The 25,256-nt window shown below is 34.7% G+C and overlaps 1 pseudogene; it reads right to left on the bottom strand.

Moving 5' to 3' along the window:
* Window positions 1-12,881: 12,881 nt before the first annotated feature.
* LOC102968524 lies at window positions 12,882-13,866 on the bottom strand (annotated as a pseudogene).
* Window positions 13,867-25,256: the final 11,390 nt, after the last annotated feature.

The following is a 25,256-nucleotide window of genomic DNA, read 5'->3' as shown; positions in this document are numbered from 1 at the left end:
AATGGTTATCTTTTGTTCTTTCGGTAATAACCATTGTCACAAATGTAAAGAGATATATTATTGTAGATTTGATTTGCATTTTCCTGATGATTAGCGATGCTGAGCACCGTATCATATACCTCTTGGCCATTTGTATGTCTTTTTCTGAGAAAAGCCCTTTCACATCCCTTGCCTGTTTTTTTATTCATTTAATTTGATTTTTTTTTTTTTTGCTATTGAGTTATATATTTTGGAGATTAACCCCTTATCAGATATATGGTTTGTAAATATTTTTTCCCATTTCACAAATTACCTTTTCATTTTGTTGATTGTTCCTTTGCTGTACAGAAGCTTTTTAGTTAGATGTACTTGTACTTCTCTATTTTTACTTTTGTTGCCATGCTTTTGGTATTGCATACAAAAAATTATTATAGCTGAGGTCCATGGGTGGCTCAGTCGGGTCAAGTGTCCAACTTGATTTGAACTCAGGTCATGAACTCATAGTCATGAGATCAAGCCGTGTATCGACTCTGGGCTGGGCATAAAGATGCTCTCTCTTCCTTTCCATCTGCCCCTCTCCCTGCCCCTAAAACAAACAAAGAAACAAACAAAAAACCACAGCAACAAAAAAATCACTTCCAAGAGGAATGTCACAAAGCTTTTCTCCTGTTTTTCTGTTTTTTCCTAGCCATCTTATGGTTTCAAGTGTTATGTTGAAGTCTTTAATCCATTTTGAGTTTATTTTGGTATAAAGTGTAAGATTCGGGTCTAATTCCATTGTAGATCGGTTAACCATAAATGTGTGGATTTCTGGTCTTTATATTCTGTTCCATTGATCTATATGCCAATTCATTTCTATACACTAACTGAATTATCTGAAAAGGAAATTAAAACAACCTCATTTACAATATTTACAAAAATAATAAAATACTTAGAAAAAACTGATTAGGTAATATACTTGTACACTGAAAATTTAAAAAAAAATTGATAAAGGGAGTTAAATAAGACACATAAATGGAATGACATTCTGTTTATGGATTAAAATAATATCATTTAAAAGTCCATACTACCAAAGTGATCTACAGATTCAATGCAATCCCTATTACAATCCTAATGGCATTATTGGCAGAAATAGACACAGTAATCCTAAAATTCATTTGGAGCTACAAAAGGCCTCGAATAGCCTAAGCAGCCTTTTGCAAGAGGAACAAAGCTAGAGGCATTATACCTTCTGATTTCAAAATACGTTATGAAACTACAGTAATCAAACAGTATGGTACTGGCAAAAATAGTATTTTAAAAAGTGTTATAAAAACATGGATGGTATTTTAAAAAGCATTTTCAAGACTGATGCTTCCTTTTTTATTTTTGCCCTACCTCTCACCTCCCCCTCTTAGTGATGGTTGTAACCATTTGCTTATTTCTGAAAACAAGACCATAATAAATCTTAAAACAGAAGAGCAGAATTTTTGTCTAAATAGTAACAATAGTAATAATAGATTAGTTGCTTAGAATTAGGGAACATATGTCCCCCAACCCGATTTCCCATCCTTGTCCACCAACCCCTCAGTCTCCACTCACAGTCTTTTCCTTAATAGTGTTGAACAAAAGCTTAATCTAGTTCTAAAATGCAAATGATTTATTTCAGTGGTCAAGGAGGACTTCCCCCAACAGGGGATATTTAAACAAAACCTGAAAATGTGACAGAGCAAACAATGAAATATCTGGAGAAGAAATGTATTTGTCGGGAGGTACTAGGCTAGAAGAGGCTGTAGTAACTAAAAAAACGCAGAAAACAAGACAACAAAAAAACCACCCCACAACAACGACAAAAATGAAACAACAATGACAGCAGAAAATACAAACTCTGAACACCTCCAGCTCTTAGGGTTTGGCACAAGAAATTGTTTTTAGTAAATTGCTGTGCCAGTTTGATGATGGTACAAGTTAGTTTCTCTTTCCTGTAATGAGACCCTTTGGAACTCAGTTTTTTTGTTTGTTTGTTTGTTTGTTTTTTTATCTTATGGCTTCAAAAAGTAATTAAAGGCAGGGAAAGAGAGGAGAGGGGGAGGCACACTGCCTCTTTAGTGCCCTAGGCCAGAAATACCACACATACTCGCCATTCTTTGAACAGAATTGTCACATGATCCCAACCTAATTTTAAGGAAGACTAGGAAATATTGGTGGCTGGTGGAGAGCATGAATGTTTTTCAGGTATTTCAGTCATATGGAGTCACAAGTATAGTATCTTCTTATCTTTCCCACTCATTAGCTTTAAAAACTTCTATTTTGTGTTAAAGAACAAAGTGAAAACACAAGCCTTATGACCATTTATTTGTATTTGCTTGTTCATGCCCCGTGTCCCAGTGTTCAGTCTAATTCATTACTCTAGTAGCTGAACATGCAGTGAATCAAGTATTAATTTAAGACATGGATAAATCTAAAAAAATCCACTTATAGCACTTCTATCATTATCTTTTTACAGAAGTATGTATGAGGCTGGCTAATAAAATTAGATGTGTTCAGATAGTAATAATTATGAGGAGCTAACTCCTTTTGGAGTTTGGGCAGTGTTGAGAAAAGTATTTGATGCCCCGACAGGCTACTTGCCATATCAGCCAGTTGTATAGAAGATCACAAGCTTAGACAATTGATAAAGTCAGTAGGAAATATCAGGAGTTGGTTGTATATGGAATATGTGAAAAAAATGGAGGTTGAGGATCTCTGCTGTGTGCATATAGGAAGTCGTCTAAAATGTCACAGTAGGTTTGCAATCACTTTATGTTATAAGTCTTCAACTTACTATTCATGTTATTGTTACATAAGGTTTTATTTTTCTGCAATAAAACCTAAAAGGAATGAGCTAAAAAAAAAAAACATCATGTTTACTGATTTTCTATTTGTAAGACAGTTGATAATTGACACGTAAGTTAGACAAAATCTTTGTAGTTATTTAACATCCATCATGAGGACTGTGGTATTATCACTGCCATAAGATTGAGCAGACATGTATTTTACCATATTTGGAAAAAAAGGAGAAATCACAAAAAAAGGAGAAAGTAGAAAGCACAAATCTACTGAAGAAACCAGCATTTTCTATCATTATTTGAAGAAAACTATCTTAGGGACTCCTGTGCGGCTCAGTTGGTTGGGCATCTGCCTCTTGGTTTTGGCGTGTCATGATCTCACAGTTCAGTTCCTGGGGTTGATCCCTGCAGAGCTAGGCATGGAGCTTGGGATTCTCTCTCACCATTCTCTGTCTTTCTGCCTCTCCCCCACTCATGTGCCCTCTCTTTCTCTCTCTTTGAAATTAAATAAATAAACCTAAAAAAAATAAATAAGACTATACAGTCCTTTAAAATAACTAATATGTGCAGTGGCAGAGATGCTGTTACGTTATCAGTGAATGAAGCATAGCTTTTCCTTTAGATCATATAACTTCTAAATTAGCTCATTTTTTTTTAACCCAAGTTTTGTTTTGCATGTGAACTGTTTGCCACAGGATATGAACTTATTGATATTCTGGCTACACTAGCAAAGAGTGATAATTTTAGAAGTGCCAATTTTATTTTATTTTTTAAGTTTATTTATTTATTTATTTTGAGAGAGAGAGAGAACACGCATGCCCACACACAGACAATTTCGGGAAGGGCAGAGAGCAAGAGGGAGAGAGAATCCCAAGCAGGTTCTGCGCTGCCAGGGCAGAGCCCAATGGGAGGCTTGAACTCACAAACCGCAAGATCATGACCTGACCAAAGTCAGACTTTTAACCCACTCAGCCACCCAGATGCCCTAAAGGTGGCAATTTTAAAGTAGTGCTGTCAGATGCTTCAAATAGAGAACCAGAGAATTCCATTAATCTTTCACTTTTTCATACAAGTCATGCAATGAAAGTGAAGCATGTAGAAATTCTAATTGGAACATCTGGCATTAATAAGAATGTTATTATACATCTAAAAAAGTTCAATATTGAAGATAAAGTTATATTTTTTAATCTAGTATCACTGAAAATTTTGGTGGAGTAGATCATCATTTTAACTCTTCTTCCTAAGTTAACAAACCACTGGATCCTGAGTATATTAGAAATTATTTGTGGTCCGTGTGCCATATAGTATTATATTTAAAAAGGAACAAATATCCACCAATCTAACTTGAAGCTAAAATTGCCAAAATTCACACATATTTTTACATACACACAGGAATTAGATATTTAGAATGTTTGTATTAAAACGTTGATGTTGAATATACATAAATGTTCTTCAGCACAGATGTAGCTGATTTCTCTTTGATAAGAAAGCTATCATCAATATTTAAAAAAAAATATTTAATACTTCGAGGAACTATTTTATAAATTACTTTGTAAATAACACTAAACAAATACTGCATTTCCTAAATGACATTTCCAAATTTTCTTTCATTGTATTCAGTATTCGTTTGAAAATTTTCATGAAAACATCCAAGAATGATAGATCCCAGAACACCTGTTTTTGGTATTTTTCATGAAATTTCAATAGTTCTTAAGTCAGGTTGTCAAGTCAAAGTGATGATTCAGAACTTTTACCAGATCAAGGTTTACTAAATATTTTTATGGGTATAAAGATCAAAGTCTCAGAAAAAGCAGAGAGAGTTCTAGAGCATCATCGGTGACTCTGATTTAAACATTTAAAGAATTATGCTGGATACCAAGTTGAGAATAGATTATCACGCAAGGATCGAAGCAGAGAATCTTAACAGGCTCTGGCTGTAAGCCAGAAATGTAGGTGGCTCAGAGCAGAAAGGAAGAGATACAATATTTCCTGATGACTTGAATGTGAATCCTGTGTCCCTTCATGGCGAGCTTTACATCTTAAGAACAAGAGACATGTTCCTTTTAATGATGTTTGTAATAGTTATAGTATCTATTATTGCTTGAGTTACCAAAACAAAAAGTAATAATCTTAAAAAACTTGAAAAATAGGGGTGCCTGGGTAGCTCAGATAGTAGAGCGTCTGACTTCAGCTCCGGTCATGATTCCACAGCTTGTGAGTTGGAGCCCTGGCATCGGGCTCTGTGCTGACAGCTTGGAGCCTAGAGCCTGCTTTAGATTCTGTGTCTCCCTCTCTCTCTCTGCCCCTTCTCTGCTTGCTCACTCGCTCTCTCTCTCTCAGAAATAAATATTAAAAAAAATTGAAAAATATGCTATACACATGTTTTCACACGAGGAGGAAATGTACTGTTTCTTTGTATTGCAAGGAATATATGTGTGCCATATGTATATGCATAATATATCATGTAATACATACTTAGAATGAAAGAATGTCCTTAAAATTTTGTCAAGAGGAAATGGGAAAAATTTGCTCAGCTATGTTACTGGACATAGAACTGGTTCTGAACTCGGGGTTAGCTACTCACCACTTGAAAATCAATATTTGAGAGACAAGTGATGGTAGGAAAGGAAAGGTTGTTTTATTCAGGAAGCTGGAAACCTGGGAAGATGGTGGACTAACATCCTAAAGACCATCTTCCTGGGGCAGGTGAAGCTGGGAGGGTTTTAAGGGAGAGGTGTGGGAAATGGTAAGAGCTACATGCAAGAGAAGTGGGTGCCCAAGCGGTTACTCCCATGTCAACATGACCCTGAACAGACTAGCGGCCATCAATGGCAGCTGTTTTTGAATGTGGTCAGGCCTCATCTTCTGGGAGAGTCTGGCCCTTCACTCCTCAAGACCCGTGGTTTGCAAATCTCAAGGAAGGTAGGTTTGTTCTACTATACACCAAGGGGCCTTAGGTCTGGAAGCAAGGAGTGCATAAACTTGAATCAAGTTAACCCTCAAGACGGGTTGCAATGCTGTTACAACTATAAACATGAAATGTTTTTGGTAAAGGAAAACATTAAAGTTTTTGTTAGTTTTTAGAAAGTATTGCTTTAGAGATATATCATTATATCAAAAAACATTTTTAAAGAAAGACAGAAAAGCTTGTGTAAATTTTTACTGAGGGAACTCAAGATATTTCTAATAGTCTACAAGTTTACTTTAAGAGGTAGTTCCATTTTTAACCACAGTGACTTATAACAATTTATAATTCAAATGAAGAATTTCTAATCACTGAAATAGGCTTACTGTATTTGGGCTCTTGTATAGTTTTAACTTCTGCATATTTTCTCAAATAACTTCATGAATTTAATTGTATTAATAGAAAAGTTAATCTAACATAATTAAGCAGACCTAAGAACTTTTATTAGATAGTGACATTTTTGCTTTTAACAGAAATTCATCTGTGACTAGTTGAGACCACTGGATCAAGATGACCTTAACATTGGCCCTTTATTTAATATGATAAATAAAACAAGGTGAAATTTGAATTGGGCAAGTGATGATAATACATTTCACCCTGTTACTAATATTTAGTCCAAACACTGTCAATGTAATGACTTGATCTTTTAGAGAAAGTCCTATCCCACAGGTCCTGATTAATGATGGGCCCAAAATATATTACTTCTAAGTGAGATGGGCCTAAAATATATTGAAATAGAGATCTAAATTAATTATAATTTCAGTCGTCTTATGAAACTGCACTGCACTGTTGAATATGAAATAAAACCATTTTGGGGACTTAAAAACATGGATTTTTTGTTTGGTTGTTTTGTGATGGACTAAACATAATTTAAAAAAACAAAACTTGGGAAATTGACTGAAATTCAGTTGATTTGTACCCAAGATATAAAAGATCAATGCCCATATCAGGTTTCAATGGTCAGTGGGGAAGCCCCCACAAAAAATGAAGTTATCTACTTTTGCCCACATTAATAGAATTGGTTTAATAACAAGGATCTGTGTCTCATCTCATTGTTAAGGGTATAAGATGCAATGCTATTTTTTAGATTCATCTTTATCTTCAAAAGTAGTTATGCACTTCATTTAATGAATCAAATGCACAGTAAATATTCATTAAAATTTATAAATACATGTTTGAAAATAAACACTCTTGTAGGATAATATATTTCAATTAAATGTCAAGGGTATAAAAGTGTGATGTGTTAGCTTTCAAAACTATTACGCTTTTGGAAAAAAATGTGTTTCCTTTTTTGTTTATCCTTAAAAATGCAATTTTCAGTAACATAAGCTATCTATGGCTACACAATTCTTGATATAATTTCAGAAAAACCTAAAGTGTTCTTTAGTTTTCTGTTTATAAGCCTTCATAGATGCATACAGCAAAGAGGAAAGTCAAAGGATTATTGAAATGATTGATTTAGGATTGTTTTATTTGGTCTTGAAGAATCTCAAGAAGCAATACTAAAAGTTTTTTTCATCTTTTGGAACATTTTTATTCCTTCAAAGATTTGGGAAGTGATGTTATTTTAACCAATGTTAATAAAATATATTTGGCTTCAGCATAGGGAAGGAAGAAAGATAAAAAAAAAAAAAACTGTGTGTGTGTGTGTGTGTGTAACATCTGTCTGTTTAAAAGTAAGATAAGCTACACTGGATGCGTAGCTTATTTTGCTACTATTGTCATACACATATTTTGTTATTTCCGCTTGTAAGGGATACTGTCCTAGAATAGTATATGTTTAGTGACATAAGAATAAATACATGTGTTCTGTTTTATCATATCAAATAAGATTTTCATGTTACAGTTTTTCCCTCCTACTCATAATGAATTATTCATTGAGCTAGGCCTGTTTTCCTTGAAAAGTTAATAATATAACTAAAGAAAAAACCAGAAGACTGCCTATTTTTGTGTTAAAATCTTAAATGCTGCTTAAAAGTTTTATACATAAGAAGGACACATCAAACATACAGTTTAGTTACTGTGGTATAAAGAGAAGTCTAAATACTTTTATCTTCTCTGTTCAAAATTGAAATATCTAAAACCACAACACCTACATTTTTATTATGTTATCTGCTTATTATCTAAGATGCGTTCAAGTAAATTAACTTAAGAGATCATATAATTATCAAATACAAATGAAGGCTTTCATTAATATATGGAGTTTGCAAAATATTCTAGAAATACTTTTTATATTACAGTATGGTTTTGCTGTTAAAATAAGCATTCTGCTTTTATAATAATGAAGTCTCATTCAAAAGAGCTTCATTTTACCTAAAAATTCTTCCCTTTATTCTGCCTGTAATGCTAAAAAATGTGTTATTTGTTTCTGTGAAAATTGATGTTTAAAATATTGGTAACTTTCACTAGATGTTCAGCAACAAGCACTCAGGACTAACCAATCAAGTATTTAAATTCAAATACTTAAAGCACCCAGGCTTATAAAAAGTACAAAGAGTATAAAGATTTTCAGTCTTTAATTTAAAATGACTTTCCCTGTGAAAATTTTCAGAGCCATCATACCTTAACATGTCAGATTTGCTCTACCAGTAACTTCCATTTACTTAGAGCAGCATAGATTTTTGGTAAATATATAATAACAGTGATTTTCACGGATCTGATTTTGTTTGCTTTAAAGCATTTATGGACAGTAATAAAAGGCCCACCAGAGTGCATTAGGGTTGTTTAATGTGTTTTGGAAAATGATATCTAAAGTACAGACCCCTATCGGCTTACAGCAAAGTGATAGGAACACCCTGATGATGCCCTGTGATTACCCACAAGTAGAACCCTGCAGAAAGTATAGAGCTTTCTTTCCACTCAGGCCAACTCTTATCACAAAATTGTACCAAGATTCTCCCTTCAAGGACTGATTTATGGTAAATTTTGTTCAGGCATAGCCTAGGTTGGTGTTTCTGAGTAAATAAATTAGTTTTTTGTTGTTGTTGTTGTTGTTGTTACTAAAGGAAACAGTGAGTCTGTTATTTAAAAAGTGGCATACTGCTGGTTTCATCCTCATTCTTCCTAGAGTTTGTGTTTGTAAGCCAACAACTATCTTTTATTTTTGTTGCCTGAGGAAATTTATACTACCTTTCTGTTCTTGTACATATTCATACTAACATCACATTATGAAACAGTGGACATTTTTCAACTGATTATCTATTATGTCCCTAAAGCAACTTTAAAAGATAGTCGTTTTGTCTTGTCAGTAGGTCTCTGATCATTTCCCCACAAACGCTGTTTAAAAGCACTCAAGGGATTTGATATATATTACATTTTTAAAAAAGTAAACCAGAGTATTAAAGAAAAAAGCCTGTATGTATTGCTTCCAAATAAAGGCCAGATTGGATGGAAGTAAAGAGTTCTGAACAGGAATCAAGGTCTGACCTGGAAAACATTGTGATCTATCTCAGGCAGACTAATATATTCCCTGGATTAAGAGGAGCATCTGAAAGTTTAGACAGGAGTATGACCTTTAAGTTTCCTTTTAGTTCTAAGAGTCTGCAATATTTTGTATAAAACTTCAGCCGGAAGAGTCGTTGAGAATAAACTATGGCAGATGAGCCTGTCATGGATTCTTCAAGGAATTGGAGCCATCCATTTGTGAAAGCAATGGGATATGCTAAGGAAATCTTAGGCCAGCTGACAACCAGTGAATCATTCAAGGTCAGGTCACATGACCTTTATCTTCTAGCGGTCTCATGTGTGGGTTCTAGGAGAGCAAGCAGGGTGCGTGGTAAGTCCAGGCCCAGAAGGAGGGCACTGCCACCTCTCCAGCATGCTGTTGGCTAAAGCAAATCACAAGGCTGGCCCAACTCAGAGGTGGGGAAAGGCTTGCTGGATGAAGTTGCAAAGTCACACTGAAAAGGGCATTACTACAGGAAGGGGCAAAGAATAGAAAGGAATTTCTATTAATTCAACCCAACATCCATGTAGAGAATATACTTTCTTTATTCACTTGACTTTCCATTTGATCAATTTCCGTTGATTTACAAACATCCCACTGAAAATTTCATTGATTCCTTTTGGATTCCCTCCTTAAAAAAATTCCTTGACAAGAGTTCAAGAAAGCAAATAGAATCTATCATAAATTTTAAAAGGTTTCATATTCTAGATAATGTTTTACCTAAGTTTAAAGTATTTTTTAAAGTATCTGAGGTTTGTTCTTTGTGTTTGACCTGGTCTTTTGTTCTACACTTGACATTTTTGTTTCTAAATTTTAAATTTCTAATATCATACCTAATTGTGAAGTTTTGTTTTTTTCTCATTTATCTCTTTTTGGCTCTCTGCAACTGATCAGTCTGATAATTTGTATCTTTCTTTAATTCTAAGTGACAGCCAGTCATTATTTCAAGTGTTTCTCCTTCTTATTTATTTTTTTCCTGTCCACCTAGAACTCCCATAGATCTTACATTTTGCTTTATGCTTTCCATATCTTTATGAATTTTAGATGAGTTTTGAAATAGAGCATTTACCAATCTTTGAGTTGGCTAATATATACATAAATGTATATTATGTAAATATATAATATATATAAATATATAATATATTATATATAATATAAATATATATAATATTTGTTCTCTAATATAATATATATTTTAAATTACATATATAATATATTCTCTGTCTAATATATAATATACATATTATATATAGATTATATATATGCTCTCTCTATATGCTTATATATATATGTACACACACACACACACATACATACACTCTAAGCTCTTTGTTATGCACACTTTGAGTTCTTGTTCTGGGTCATTTATTTCTTCTGTTTTCTCTGATTTACGTCTTTTAGGTTTGGTTTTGTTTTTATAACTCTTGAATTCCTCACAGATTTTATAGATTTTCCTGTTCATACCTGAAAAATTATTAGACGGTGTGCCTGGGATATGAGGGCTTTGACCCACCTGATGAATTAAGGAGGATGAAACCCTCCAGGTCAGGTAAACTTCCATGTTGCAATCTGGGTTCAAACCTTCTGACCTTAGGAAGCCTCCCATTACTTCCCCTAAGCATTGTTTTTTTTTCCACAAATTATCTCCTCCCGTTGAGCTACTCTATACTTTGGGGGAAGAAAGGGAAATGCCAGGGTCTGACAAGATGAACTGCACTTGGTTACAATGCTTCTCAACCCAGCTTCATCCCAACTTCCCAATGTTCCAATGCCTTCAGAGGCTGTGGCTGGAATTACTCTTACTTACTCCATTTGTAACTGGACCAGGTAATCATGCCCCGAGGGCAGGAGTGAGAGGGAGGAGCACAGCTGGAAAGCTGTCTTACCATTTCTATATTCATGATGCCTGGTCCTCTGCTTCCCTAGGTTGTAATTTACCTGCCCCACACCCCACATATACACAGAGATCTTGCAAGATTCTGTCTTCTAGAAGGTTTCCAAAGGTTGCAGTATTGTTGTTGGCTGTGTATATTTTATAGTTTGTTTCTTGGCTCTGAAGTCTGTTACCCTCCTCCTCCTTCCATGCTTTCTCCAAGGGTGAAGTTCGAGAGGAGCCAGCAGCTCTTTCTTTTATGACATTCTGCTTAGAGGCAACTTCTAAATAATTGTGATTGTCCCCATCATAAAATGAGGGGCAGTTTTTAATGACAATTTAAATTTCCTTCTCCAAGAATATATATATATATATACACACACACACACACACACACACATACACACACATACATACTCGATATATATATATATATATTTGAGATATATATATGAGATATATGTATATATATATATATATATATATATATATATATATATGTTGCTTATGATAAAAATAACATTTATTGGCTTTTCCAAAGCTTGCTTAAGGGCAACCCCACAGCACAGTCCAATTTATCAAACTTTAATATTAAGAATATACATCCCCAGGTCTGGAGGAGGGCACAGAAGTGTGCAATTTAAAAATTATCCTGGATGATTCTCATTTACTTGGTCTACATCTCATACTGTCAAATAATTGCTAAGGGCAGTCTCAACTCAGTGAGTAAAGCACAGTAGAAGCCAATAGATGTGTTAGGAACCTCCTGTCCCCCTTCAAGGAAATAACCTAACTTCTTAAAAATTGTATGCCCTTTAGGCAAGAATGAAGAACATTTTGTAGGAGACTACTTTACAAAGGAATTTCTTAGACATATTTAGAATTTCTTAGACATATTCTAGTAATCTCTCGTATTACTGATTCTCTATGTTAAATATACTACCAAAAACATTCCAAAACCAGGTTTATCTGGTCCTGAAGGATTTTGTGTCATGCAGGTAGTGTGGATTCAGGCCATGAGTCTGTGTAAGGGTTGGTTGGGTCCCTCAGTGGAGACATTTTCCTCCTTTACTCAGAAACAAGGTGTGAGCAAATGCATTTCTTTATTGCCTACTTTTGTGGGGTTGACTTTTATAGATTGTTTGTTCACTGAGTGTGTTGTCATTTTGGGGACATGGGCTTATGCAGATATCTCTCATCTGACCATCTTCTCAGCACACGCCCAAGGCTTTGCATCAGTTATCCAAGATGACATTAATTGCAGCTTGAATTTACATAAATTTTCAGAACACTCAAGATAGTCTATATATCACGATTTGTGTTTATGTTTCTTAGCGTTTCTTTCTTTCTTTTTTTTTTTTCCTTTTGGCTTTTTTGAAGGGTTCCTTTACTTCTGAGGCAGCTTTTTGTTTTGGTTTCTTCTATTTTTTTTTTTTTTTTTAGTTTTAAGCTGTATATTTTGAGGTATAAATTTTCTTGTAATTATTTCACAAAATCAGTTTCTGCTTTATAAATGTCCACTTGCAATCCCGTAGAACCTTATTCATAACTTTATCTAATAAACTTTAGCACTTCATAGTTCAACCATTTGTTTTATTTTTGTATTTAAAATTCTTTTTGTCTGGATATATGACAAAGTAGTGCTCCCCAAGGCCCTCCCCTTCTTCAGAGTGTCTGGGATGAAAACTATGTTCATCCCAGAGGTTGAGAGACTCTCAATGTGTTGGGGATGAGGTGGGGCAAGGATTCCTCAGCAGCTGAGGGCCTCTCTCTTCCTATTGCTCTTGCTGGGGCTGGTGGTCCAAGGGGCTGTTACTCCTTGGAGGCCATGTAAACCATAAGGTCCACACCCAGTTGCTGTAGACAAATTCATTGTCCTACCAGGAAGTCAGCTTGACCCAGTAGTCAATGAGAACAATGACAACCCTGGTATCAAAGGTAGAAGAGTGGGTGTCACTATTAAAGTCACAGGAGACATCCCGGTCCTTAGTGTAGCCAAGGTTGCCCTTGAGGGGCCCTCCGATGTCTGCTTCATCACCTTCTTAATGTCATCGTATTTAGTGGCTTTCTCCAGGTGGCTGGTCAGATCCATGGCTGACATAGTAGGAGTGGGAACATGGAAGGCCATGCCAGGGAGCTTCCCATTCAGCTCAGGGATGAACTTGCCTTGGTGACGCCACTAGAAGCAGGGATGATGTTCTGGGAAGCCCCTTGACCATCATGCCACAGCTTCCAAAAAAGGCTGTCCACAGTCCTCTGGGTGACAATGATGGCATGGATTATGGTCATGATTCCCTCCATGATACCAAAGTTGTTATCAATGGTGTTGGCCACAGGGACCAAGCAGGTGGTGGTACAGGAGGCATTGCTGACAATCTCGAGGGAATTGTCATATTTCTCATGGTTCATACCATCACAAACATGGGGACATCAACAGAAGGGTCAGAGATAATGGCCCTCTTGGCTCCATCTTTCAAGTGAGTCCCAGCCTTCTTCATGATGGTAAAGACCCCAGTGAACTCCACAACATACTCAGCACCAGGAGCACCCCATTTGATGCTAGTGGGATCTTGCTTATGGAAGATAGAGATGGGCTTTCCATTGATGACAAATTTCCCTTTCTCAGCCTTGACTGTGCTTTTGAATATGCCATGGATGGGATCCTACTGGAACATGTAGACCATGTATTTGAGGTCGACAAAGGGGTCATCGATGGCTATAATATACACTTTTCCAGAGTTGAAAGCAGCCCTGATGACGAAATCTGGCCAAATCAGTTTACTCCAACCTTCACCATTGTATCTGGGGACGTGCTGGTACTGCACCAGAAGATGCGACTGTCTGTTGCATGGGGAGGAGTTCAACCATTTGTTCTTAGATCCATATTGAACTAACTGACATTTTTTCTCATTTTTTATTTTAATATTTTAGCAAAGCACTTGGTATATATTCGGTTCACAGTTACAAGTATTACATAAGAATGAACCGTCATTCAGATGAAACCAATAGAATTATTTCCTTCATAGTACCATCCCATGGAATAGAATTAGGACCCAAAAATATCCGGACACGTTTAGAATCTATATAACAAACCAAATAAAAAAGAAAAAAATTTTTTATCTCATTGAAATCTTCTATCCGGTTTCATACATTTGATCATTTTGTAATTTAAATTTAGTATATACATATATACGTGTATGTATATTTATTTTATGTATATGTGTATACATACTTATCTATAAATATATGCTTATATACATCCCTATGTATACACACACACATATATTGATGGTAAGAACTAACTTTATGTACAGAATGTACTATAGCACTGTGTGTAAGAGTGTTTCATTAACAAATAGAATATAATTCAATGCATTAAGAAACTTGCTTTTTCTCCCCTGTATCATATATGTTAGTTATACTACTTAGTCTTAGTCTTAGCATTTTTTCCAAACATCAGGCCTCTTTTTTTTTTCTTTTTTTGATTGAGTGCCATTTAATGTCTTCTCTCCCTCCTTGTAGAATATATGAGAGAAAAACAGTAACAAAACATGGAGCTTACATTCAAGTGGGAAAAAACACCAAATTTTGCTTCTATTTGTATTTGCCTTATGATCTAGGCATGCAGTGCCTCTAGATAGCAGTTCTCAGCAGTAGTAAATAGAACATTGGCTCCAAAAAAATTATCAAGGAATAAAGAGCTGCTCTAAATACATTTCTCAGCTCTACATAATAAAGTTGTGATCAGTAAAATGATAGTTTGAATCCTAGAACTACAATCTATCTGAGCATTCACCTCTTAAATTATTTTCTTCTTCCAATGCCCACTTAACAAAACTCAAACTTATGTGAATATATTATCAAATATAAGTACACAATTCTTTTGGAACACTTTTGCTTATCTCCTTATTTTGCTCTATACTAGTAGATTTATTCTCACTACTTGTACGTACCTTTATATCCATGCTGCTAATATCCTATTTTTTTTTTTTTTTATTTAACTCTTGGTGTCACTCAAGACTGTTCCCTTGACTTTCCTCTATATCTAAGAAGGAGATATTTCTTTGGGTTTACTAAGTTTAAGGACGTTTTATTTGCCATATTTAGTGGACAGAGCTTTTACATAGTGTGGATAAATAATGGTAGTCTTTGTTACTGTTCTTTCTCTTTTTTTCCCCCATATTCCCTTACCCTCTCCCCACATACCCTATCACCACTTTGGTAAGTGGTGTTGCTTCAAGATAGAAAGGAAGGAAGTGTTGCTTGCTTTCTCGGAGTTGAGGGATGAGCCACTGACTGTTTTCCCCTGTTCTTATGTGTTAGGTCCTTTTTCTCCCAGAAGCCTAGATAGCCATAACTGAAAATTTCTCTTATGGGAGAGCTAAGGAATCCATCTTTTTAATTTCTTCTCTTTTTTTTACTGCATATTTAAGACTAAGCTTTGTTTTAGTCTTCCTGGCCAGGTAGCTCTACACAATCTAGAAAACATTATTTCTTGATTACAGGATGTCTCTCCCTTACTTCCTCTCTCTCTCTCTTTTTTTAAGTATAGACTGTTTCTCAAAGCAGAATGATAAAAACCAAAACCTTGACTCTACCTTGGTAATACACGTATGTTTTTGACAGCTTTGATTCAAATTTAGAGCATTACCTACATAGGAAAAAAGGAAGTCCTTTGCTATAATTCTACACATAGACTAGAGTAAAACCTAATTTACTAATAAGATTTTTTTTCCTTTATTTTGCCAGCCATCATACTGAATATATACATTCTCTCAGAGACTCCTTAGGTTAAATTTTCTGTGTTAAAATTTGAGTACACCTAGTCAAAATATTAATATAATTTTAATTTTATTTTACTAGCATCTCTTATAGGATTTAAACATGTAGATAGAGATACCCCAGTGAACTTCCTAAATTAGTCATGGAAGGAAGGGATGATAGAATGTGAAGATGGGGAACCTGAGCCTCCCATACAGTTCGTGACATGCAGAGATCCTGATCCTTCATCATGCCCTCGCAAAAGGCTGTGGATTCTTTAAGGAAGAGACTATATATTATTCCTTTTTCTTAATAACCTGGCATGGTAGCTACTGTCTAATATATGCCAAATATATTAATGAACACATGCATTAGTATACATCTAATTTATTTCTGCCTAGATGCTTGGCTTACAAGACCATATTTGAAGTGATCACTGATTACCTTTCTATCCTCAGTCCTCAGTCTCTGTTGTTCTTACCATTATTCATTGCATTTTAGCCACATTCACCTAGGGATAAAAATGCTTCCTTCTACCATTTTGAACTTGAACTGCCTCCTCTGCTTGAAATACATTGTTGCCAAATCTTCACATGCTATTTACCTTCTCAACATTTAGGCCTCAGCTAAAGTACCACCAATTTAAAGAGGCCTTCTCATATATGCCTGTCTAAGGTAGAACTCCTTCACTGAAACCTGGTTGTTCTAGTTCATCCATTACATAGTTTTGTTTTTTCATCTCATCTCACTTATTAACACCTATAACAATTTTAGTTAAAATATTTGTTTATGATTGCACTAGGACAGAAGCATTTTATTTTTTCTCAAACTTTATCCTTAAGATGCTGACACACAGAAGATACTCTATAAACGCTCCTTGAATATTTGAGTTAGTGAATAAGTGTGTGTCTGTGTGTGTGTGTGTGTGTGTGTGTACCATGGCATGCTGGGAAATGTTTAACAAATGTGTTTCTAATAAAGTTCTGCCTGATTTGTAGCATTTGCTGATTTCCACAGGATAGATAAACACTGCCACCATGGCCAATCTCAAGGTACCAAAGTCATGTCACTGAATTTGGAATTGGAAAAATATGTACCCAGTTTCCCCTTTTAATCCTGTGCTAGCCAGCTAGAGCTGGCTCCAACACACCAAAATTATTTTGTTCTATCGCATAGATGCTTGTTAACAGATATTAGGGTGTGTAGCCTTTAAATGTTTCCAAACTCTGTAACCTAAATTCCCCGATCTATTTGCTGCCATGCTGCCAGTTCACTAGACCTGCTGATAACATGTGCTCATTTGGTTGTTAATTTCCCATCTGCATGTCCTTTCCTTCTCTCTGTGTCAAATGCCTACTGATACTCTAAGATGAAACTCAAAAGTAGCTTGTATTTCATAGTTTCCATCAAAAATAATCCTTTTATACTCAAATAAATGTTTTATTGACTTATGTGTTTCTATTCCTCATTTAGTTATGTGTTATAGTAAGGCATGTGGGTGTCCCTGGTGGGATTATAGCTGGTTGTGGACAGAGGACATATTACCCTCATCAGTACATCACTAGCATTTAATAGAATGCCTAACATAAGGAAATCAATAAGTGTTTGTGTAATTTAATGGAGCTTTAATAGTTTAGTAGATTTCAAGTGAAGTGACAGTTCTCAAAAATTAAAATAATACTAGTTCACATCCCTTCTCAATAAGAAAGCATATTTTTTTTACCACCTTATGTTTTCTGCTTAATAGTAAATTAGGATGTACAGCTCCTCAACAAGTTGGAGATGCATAAATTATTCTTAAGAGTAAGAGGCGGTTAATCAGAGGGGAGAAGGATCGGGAGATAGGTTAAATGATGGGGTTTAAGAAGTACACTTGTTATGATGAGCACAGGGTGATGTATGGAAGTGTTGACTATATTGTACACTTGAAACTAATATAACACTGCATGTTAACTATCTGGAATTTAAATCCAAACTTAAAAATAAGAGTTAGGATGGTATGTCATCAACAAAGCAGAAAAAAAAAAAACCTAAGTGAAAGAGGCATGCACACTCCTAGCTTGCAAATCCTGCACTTAAACTACCCAACATGATTTTAAAATGTAGCCGTTGAAAAATGGTCCATTATAATCACAATATACATTTTTAAAGTAATATTACTTATGGAATATGATTCATAGTTTTACTTAAAAAAGAGCTTCCATCCTTAAAATATCCCAGCCCACTTAGGATTCTCTGTGTAGGGTTCTACAATCAGAGCCAGACAACAAGAAACTTTAATCTTTGTTTCCACTGAAACTTTGTAGATAGTGATAACATGTATTCTTTATCAGGATTACATTTTTCTTAGGTCAATTAGCCATATATCATCATAGTACAATCCCAGCAAACCACATTATCAAGATTTTTATAAAGAAAAAAAAGGAGAATAATGATTTTTAAGAGAGCTAAAAATCAATGCTGTGTAAAGGACATCATAGGAAACTCACTAATTAATGAGAACTATAGGAAATACATCAGATTTTATTAATCATTCTCGGTTTACAATAAAGTGAGTATATATAGCTTCTCAAGTGATAAAAGATTCACAAAAAACACTTCAGCATATAAACAGTATTTAGTGTATGATTATTTAAAAGAACATGTAGTTTACTAACGTCCTCTGAATTCATTTTTTCATTGCTATATAACAGATTTAGCACACATTTAGCAGCCTAAAACAACACATTATCCTACATTTCCTGTGGTCAGAATTCCAATCAAGATTTAATTAAGTCTTGAGTTCTTGGTCTCACAAGGCTGAAATCATCGTATTGATCAGCTTGTGTTCGCATTTGAAGGCTGTACAGAGGAGAAATTCACTTGCAAGTTCATTCCATTGGCAGAACTCGTTTCCTTGTAGTTGTATGTCCAAAAGTCTGTCTTCTTACCGTCTATTGGCTAGAGGCCACTCTGAGCCCCTAGATGCATTGTACGGTTATTCCCCTGCCACGCACACTGCTATCTCCTCCAGGCAGCATACAGTATGGCAGTTTGGTTTTTTCAAACGGAAAGTAGAAGAGTGTCTCCAGTGGACACACACACACACACACACACACACACACACACACGACACATGTATATGAATCTCATACTATCATCTTCACCATATAATGTAACCTAATCAGAGCAGTGACATCTCTGCACTTTTGCCATGTTCTGTTTGGCTTGAGGCAAGTCATTAGAACCACCCACACTCAAAACGAGGGAATTCTACAAGGTTGTCAATCACTGGAAGTTAACTTGTGATGTTTGTGCCATTCTCACAGTACAACAATAGCCTGTTTCCCCCACATGGAGAGAAGTGAGTGCTGAATGTTGGTAGAATAAAAACAGATTTTCTGTAACAAATATATTTTCATGGTCAATAGTTTTACATTATAGATAGTTTCAAACTGTCTCAATCTTCCCCATTGAACAAAAAGCCCAGAGTTCATTTTTGTCAAACTCTGAAGGGGCATATTTTATTTCATTCTATGAAGGAAAATAAAATGGAGACATTTTCTGACATTTTATTTACTGGAAAAATAAAAGTAAAATCTTACCAATTAAATTATTGAGAAAAATGGATGTCAATTTTTTCTGGACTTAAAAAGTACTTTCTTTTTTTGGTCCCCTAAATGAGGCCATCAGTATAATACAAAGGGATATGTTTGCCAATAAAACATATGATGACCCAGTGGCTTATGTGAGATGTTTAATGGCATATTTTCTAAACGATATGATATCCTACATTGATCAATTTCTCAGTGGCATCACTTTATTTAACCTTGCTAATTTCAGTGAGATCTATCAGGCACCATACCTATTGCTTTAACATTCTTCTTCTTTTTTTTTCTTTTCTGTCTTTTTATTCCAGTGTTTTGTGTTCCCTCTGCACTCTCACTATTTCTGTCCCAATGTATCAATGCCATGCATTAGCAATTTTCTTGAATAAGGCAGAGCACACTGTGAGTTTCAGCATTTATATTAACTGCTCTTTTTGGTTGGTGTTTATTTCAATCTCAATGCTCATGTGAGGTATAGAGGTGAGAAAAAAAAACAACAAAAAAATGATAGCACTTTCCTTCAACTAACAACATGCAGTAGAGATTCAAGATAATTGAAACAGATAGACACAATAAAGCAATTAAATTTTTACTTCTTTTTTTAATTTAGCTTCTGGCACTCAACTAATACAAATCCTACACAAGACAAGGTAGAATAGGGCCTGGGATAAAGAAGATTGAGAAAACTTTGCAACAATAAAACTAAATCTAATTTTATTTTTATTTGACTTTCAACCAAGAGACCCAGTGTTGAAATCAAAACAAACCCTAAGGCTTGTACGTGCCAGTATCCAGTGTACTCAACAAACCAGCAACTTTCAGTATTATATTGAATAAACAACTTCGTGTCTGATGGAGAAAATAAAGCAAAATTTGGAACAAATTCGGTTCAAATTTGGATTACAAATGTTGATCGTATACAAGGGAAAACAGCAACAAAATAAAAACTAAAATTAAACTAGCAGACTAGTAGAGCAACTAAGCTACTTTTGGTTGTGAGGATAAATCATAAATATATTAAATTTATAGATGGATTTTAATTTATTATATAATTCCGTGAACTGGGAGAATTCCTTTCCAAATTAATTTGACAGGATAGAATTGCATGAACTTATTTTCGGATAGTATTTGTTGGTATAACTTACTATTGTTGTTGGTATAACTTACTTTTTTCATGATGTTAGCATATATACATTTTCTACAGTTTTTTTTTTCATTAATGTTCTAATAGTATCAGCCAAAATCCTGAACTCCGTCATAGATTTGTATAAATCCAACATGGTTATCACTGTGAACATCATATAGAATTCCACTTAGGTTCAGAATACATATTCTTAGTTTTGAAGACTATATGTGTATACACATCATCGTATCTGTGAAATTAAAAGAAATTTTAATTTCAAAAAGCGTGAATTAAATTACTGGTATTTGAAGTTAATTTTCCAGAGTTTAGGATGTCAAATTAATGAAAAAAGTACAAAAAGAATTAAGTACAACAAATATAAGTGCAAAGCAATTTATTTAGGAAAAATAAAGAAGCAAAAAAAATGACAAGGTCCAATTAACATCTCAAATTTAATGTATTCAAAAATGAACTTATGATCTTTTCCTCTAAATTTGATCTTCCTCTCCTCTAAATTTGATCCTCCCATAATACTCCCAGTCACTGTAAATGACATTTCCACTTTTCACGTGTCTCAGACTAGAAATCTGGGTGTCATCATTTACATGTTCCTCACACATACTGCCTGCGCCCAACCTATCACCAAATTGTGCTATTTTGTTTTTATTCTGCTGGTATCTCACGTGGTCTTTTTCCCCATTGTCTCTGTTATTACATTATCCCTAACTGTCATCATTTCTTATCTCTATTAATTTACTAACCTGACAATATCTTTATCAACCTTTCCTCTTACATTCCTCAGATCTTCTTTATTATTGTAACCAGAGTCAGTGGTATTGTAATGGTGTTGTATGGAGACACGTGGTAGCTAGATTTGTGGGGAGCACAGCATAATACATAGAGTTGGCCAATCACTATGTTGTACACCTGAAAGTAATGTAAAATTGTGTGTCAACTTCAATACTTCAATAATAATAAAAAATGTATTATTTTTGGTTTTAAAATCCTTCAGTTGGTTTTGTAATAAACAAAGGGTGATATTATGAATCCTAAACATCACTGATCCATTTCTGTAGGTCCTTGTCCTTGAGTATCTCCCCATTTTTTTCAGGCCACATTAATTTTGTTCACTTTGTCTTGATCACACCGTCACTGTCACATATATCTTACTGCCTTCTCTGTTTCAGCCTCATCACATGGTGTATTCTTAGCCATCTTCTGACCACATGTCTGATCAAATGACACTTTATTCTTGATCCTGTTGTAGACTATTTCCTGTTGTGACCTTGCATGTCATATTGCTCTGAGTAATTTTGGTTTATACCATTTTTACTCTAATGTTATGATTATTAACTCTTGCCATTATCTCCCTCCAGATACTAAGGAGGAGAAACTCAGAAGATTTTTTTGTTCCTTTCTCCATTCCCAGTTACCTGGCACTGGGCTACCTTACAATAGGCAAAGAAAATTATTGTTGCCTAAAGATTTAGTATTCAAATAATGTTGCAGTTCTCTAGTGTGGTACGTTTTGCTACACTAGAGAACTGGAGAGAGATAACAGAGGAGTCATTGAAATTTAAAGCTGGAATAAATCTTAAAGTCTCCTACGTCATTCTTTTGTTACCAGCCAAGACTCAGAATAAAAGGCTTGTTTGATATCACGCCATTAGTTAATGTCAGAGCACGGACAAGGAGTGAGGTCTTCCATCTTCTAGTCTAGTGTCTGTGCTATTGGTATTTTGGGTCTCGTTACCATGACTGTAAAAATGTCTTTTAATAATGGGGTATCACTTTTATGTCTAAAGGTCACTTATTCAAGTAAGAAGCTACTCTTTGATTTCCAAAATATCACTAAATGCACATTTTTCTACATTTCTGACTCTGTTATTTTCTACTTGTTCCTTAAATATAGCTGTTATTCACAGTTCTGTTTCTGTTCTCCTGCACTTTTCCTGTTTTGTAACAATTCAGGATAATTCCATATACTTCAAATATTTCAACTACTGCGTATGATAGTTGAACCAACATTTAAATCCCAAGGTGATCGATTTTCGTTGTCTTCATAAACCAAATAGCTATCTACTGGATATTTCTAGTAGTAAAAGTTGGAAATAGTAGTAGTTGGGGGTCTCATAAACAAAATAAGAATCATCATACACTCTCGAAACCAGTCTTCTCCAGTCTGAGACTTGATATACAGTATTGTCATTCTTCTGCATGCCAAAGCCTTTAACAAGTGAGAAGTCACTCCTTGAGAAGAGAAGTCTCTGCTTCACCCCAGTCAACTTGTCACCAACTATTGTGGGCTATCTCACTTAAATATTTCCAGGTTCTCCCTCCTCCTCTTTATCCCTATTGGCCTGGCCATACTTCTGTTGTTCCACTTCTCTAGACTATTGCGTTAAATTTAACTGGTCAACTAGTTATGTCTTTTTAAAGTCATACTTAATGGCATGTCCAGGTTCTTCTTTAAGCTAAAAGTTTATTATGGTGTTCTTCTTAAATGTTTCAACAGCAAGTATTTCACCTGTCTTTAGAATAAAATGCAAACATTTTAGAGTATTTCTTATGATTCTTGGTCACAAGAGACAAAACCCAACTCAAATTAATTTTAACAACAACAGCAAAAAGAAATTTATTGCTTCATGGAATCTAAGGAAGGAGTCAAAAAACTATCAGAAAGGCAAAGGTAAATCTGGACATAAGATATAACTAAACACAGGGACTCAACACCATTGAGATAGTCTCTCCTTTTTTGTTTTCTAAATTTCCCTAAACATTAGCATAATTCTGCTGTACTTGTAATCAGTTTTTTGAAGTGAAAGAGAACATTAGTTATAGACAGGACCTCAGATGTACTTGAAATAACATCTTTTCTTACAATTGAGGTTCTAATAATGTCCAGTTTTCCAGAACGTTTTTTGCTTAATAATAACAAAAAGGAGGGTGATTAGGGCCAAGGAAAGGGAATAATAAGAAAATAAATCCTTCAAATTACTGAAATTCAAATATAAAGCCAGAGTTCTTAAGTAAGGACTTATTAAATTTAGCCTGTGTATGTACATATTATTGCCCTACTTCAATCATATTACAAAGTTTGAACTTTATTTTCTCTTTAATAATATAAAGTGACTTGCAAGGAAAGCTGCAAACATCTTTCAGGGAAAGAAAATAAATTGTGGCTTCAGAAAATATTTACAGTACAATGTTGTTCCTGCAGTTTTGTTCAATGAAAAACCACTGTGTTGCTGTTGTTCAAAACGTGAAACCAGATTTTTTCCTACTGTTGTTTTGTTAGCAGAGTCACGCAACTGACAGTGGCATCCAAGAGAAAGTAGTGTTTCTCAATACTCCTTAATTTCCATATGTAGCCACAGAACTTAGCACAGTATGCATCTGAATCTAATTTGCTTCCTTTCTTATTCGTACATAAAATATACAGTTTCTAAATTGGTTTAATGGAAGCAATTATCAGAACAATATTCACTGGAAGTTCTGTGTGTGAGAAAACCCCATAAAAATAGAAAATACATTTTCTAGATAGACTTGAGTAACCATCTTAGCTCAAGAAGTAAGCAGATCAGTACTATGTGACTGAACATCCTTGTTAATCTATCCTGAATTTGGTATGTTTTATTAGAATCTAAACTCCTTGGGGATTTCTGGAACATAGTTTTAATACTACATTCTCATTGCCACAAGTAAGAAATTGCCTATCATTTCACGTGGTTAGTACTTACTGTGTGAAAACTTTACAGAATAAACTGATAAGTATTTAAGTTATATCAAGGAGGGCTCTTCTTTTCCATAAATCAAATTTAAAACAAGTCAGTATTGATCTAGGAATTGAAGGGCGTGAAGGGTCAAGAGTCCACAGCAAGTGGGCCATGCATATTTGAATGGCATGTGCATCACCACAGCCTCTGGGTCTAAAGGGTTTGCATTTCCCAGTAATGGCTGAATGTCTAAGATAGAATAGCTGATTTTTGAGTGTCAGTTTTATCTATTTCAGTAACACTGGTTCTTCCCAAATATATGGAACATCTTTCCTACTCTCTTTTCATGCCAAATTTATACCCATATTTGTTGTCCTTTTAACTTGAATCTTATAGCTCATGGCTTTCAGAGCAAAGCAGTCATGCTAAATTTTTATTCTAGAAGGATAAGGATAGAGATATGTACAGTGCTTATTGAAAGAAAGTATTAAATATAGATAGAACATTGAGAATTAAAAGAGCCTCCTGAAGCTGTTATGTTGCTTGAAATATGAAAAAGAGGAAAGGATAGTAAGAGGGTTGGTAAAGTAAAACATCAATAGAAAGTAGAAGGATTCATATATGCATTCCTATTTGTTGATTTCTCATTTGTGCAATATAGGGATGCTATTTCCAACCAATACTTCCTAAAATTATAGTCCTTACTACATTTTATATGAAGTCTCATAAAAACTCAAAATTCAAGTTACTTCTCATAAGCTTAATTTGAACAAACTACAGAGGAAAACGGAAATATTTTTTCTAACATATCTTTCTAGGCAAAATGTGGAAAGCATCAGAAGTGCAAGAGAAATCACAAATATTTCAGGATAAAAGTTGATTAGAAATGCAAGAACCTAGAGGTAGTTTTCAAAACTATTGTTAAATTTGATAGTGCTTGTGAAAGAATTCAAGTATAAAGCGGTAGTGATAAAAATGTAATTCAGAGTTGCCCCTGGAT

This window comes from Panthera tigris, chromosome C1 (genome assembly GCF_018350195.1).
Source record: "Panthera tigris isolate Pti1 chromosome C1, P.tigris_Pti1_mat1.1, whole genome shotgun sequence".
In the NCBI taxonomy this organism is placed as follows: domain Eukaryota; kingdom Metazoa; phylum Chordata; class Mammalia; order Carnivora; family Felidae; genus Panthera; species Panthera tigris.
Note: the sequence above shows the minus strand (reverse complement) of the source record. Positions and strands in the feature narration are given on the sequence as shown.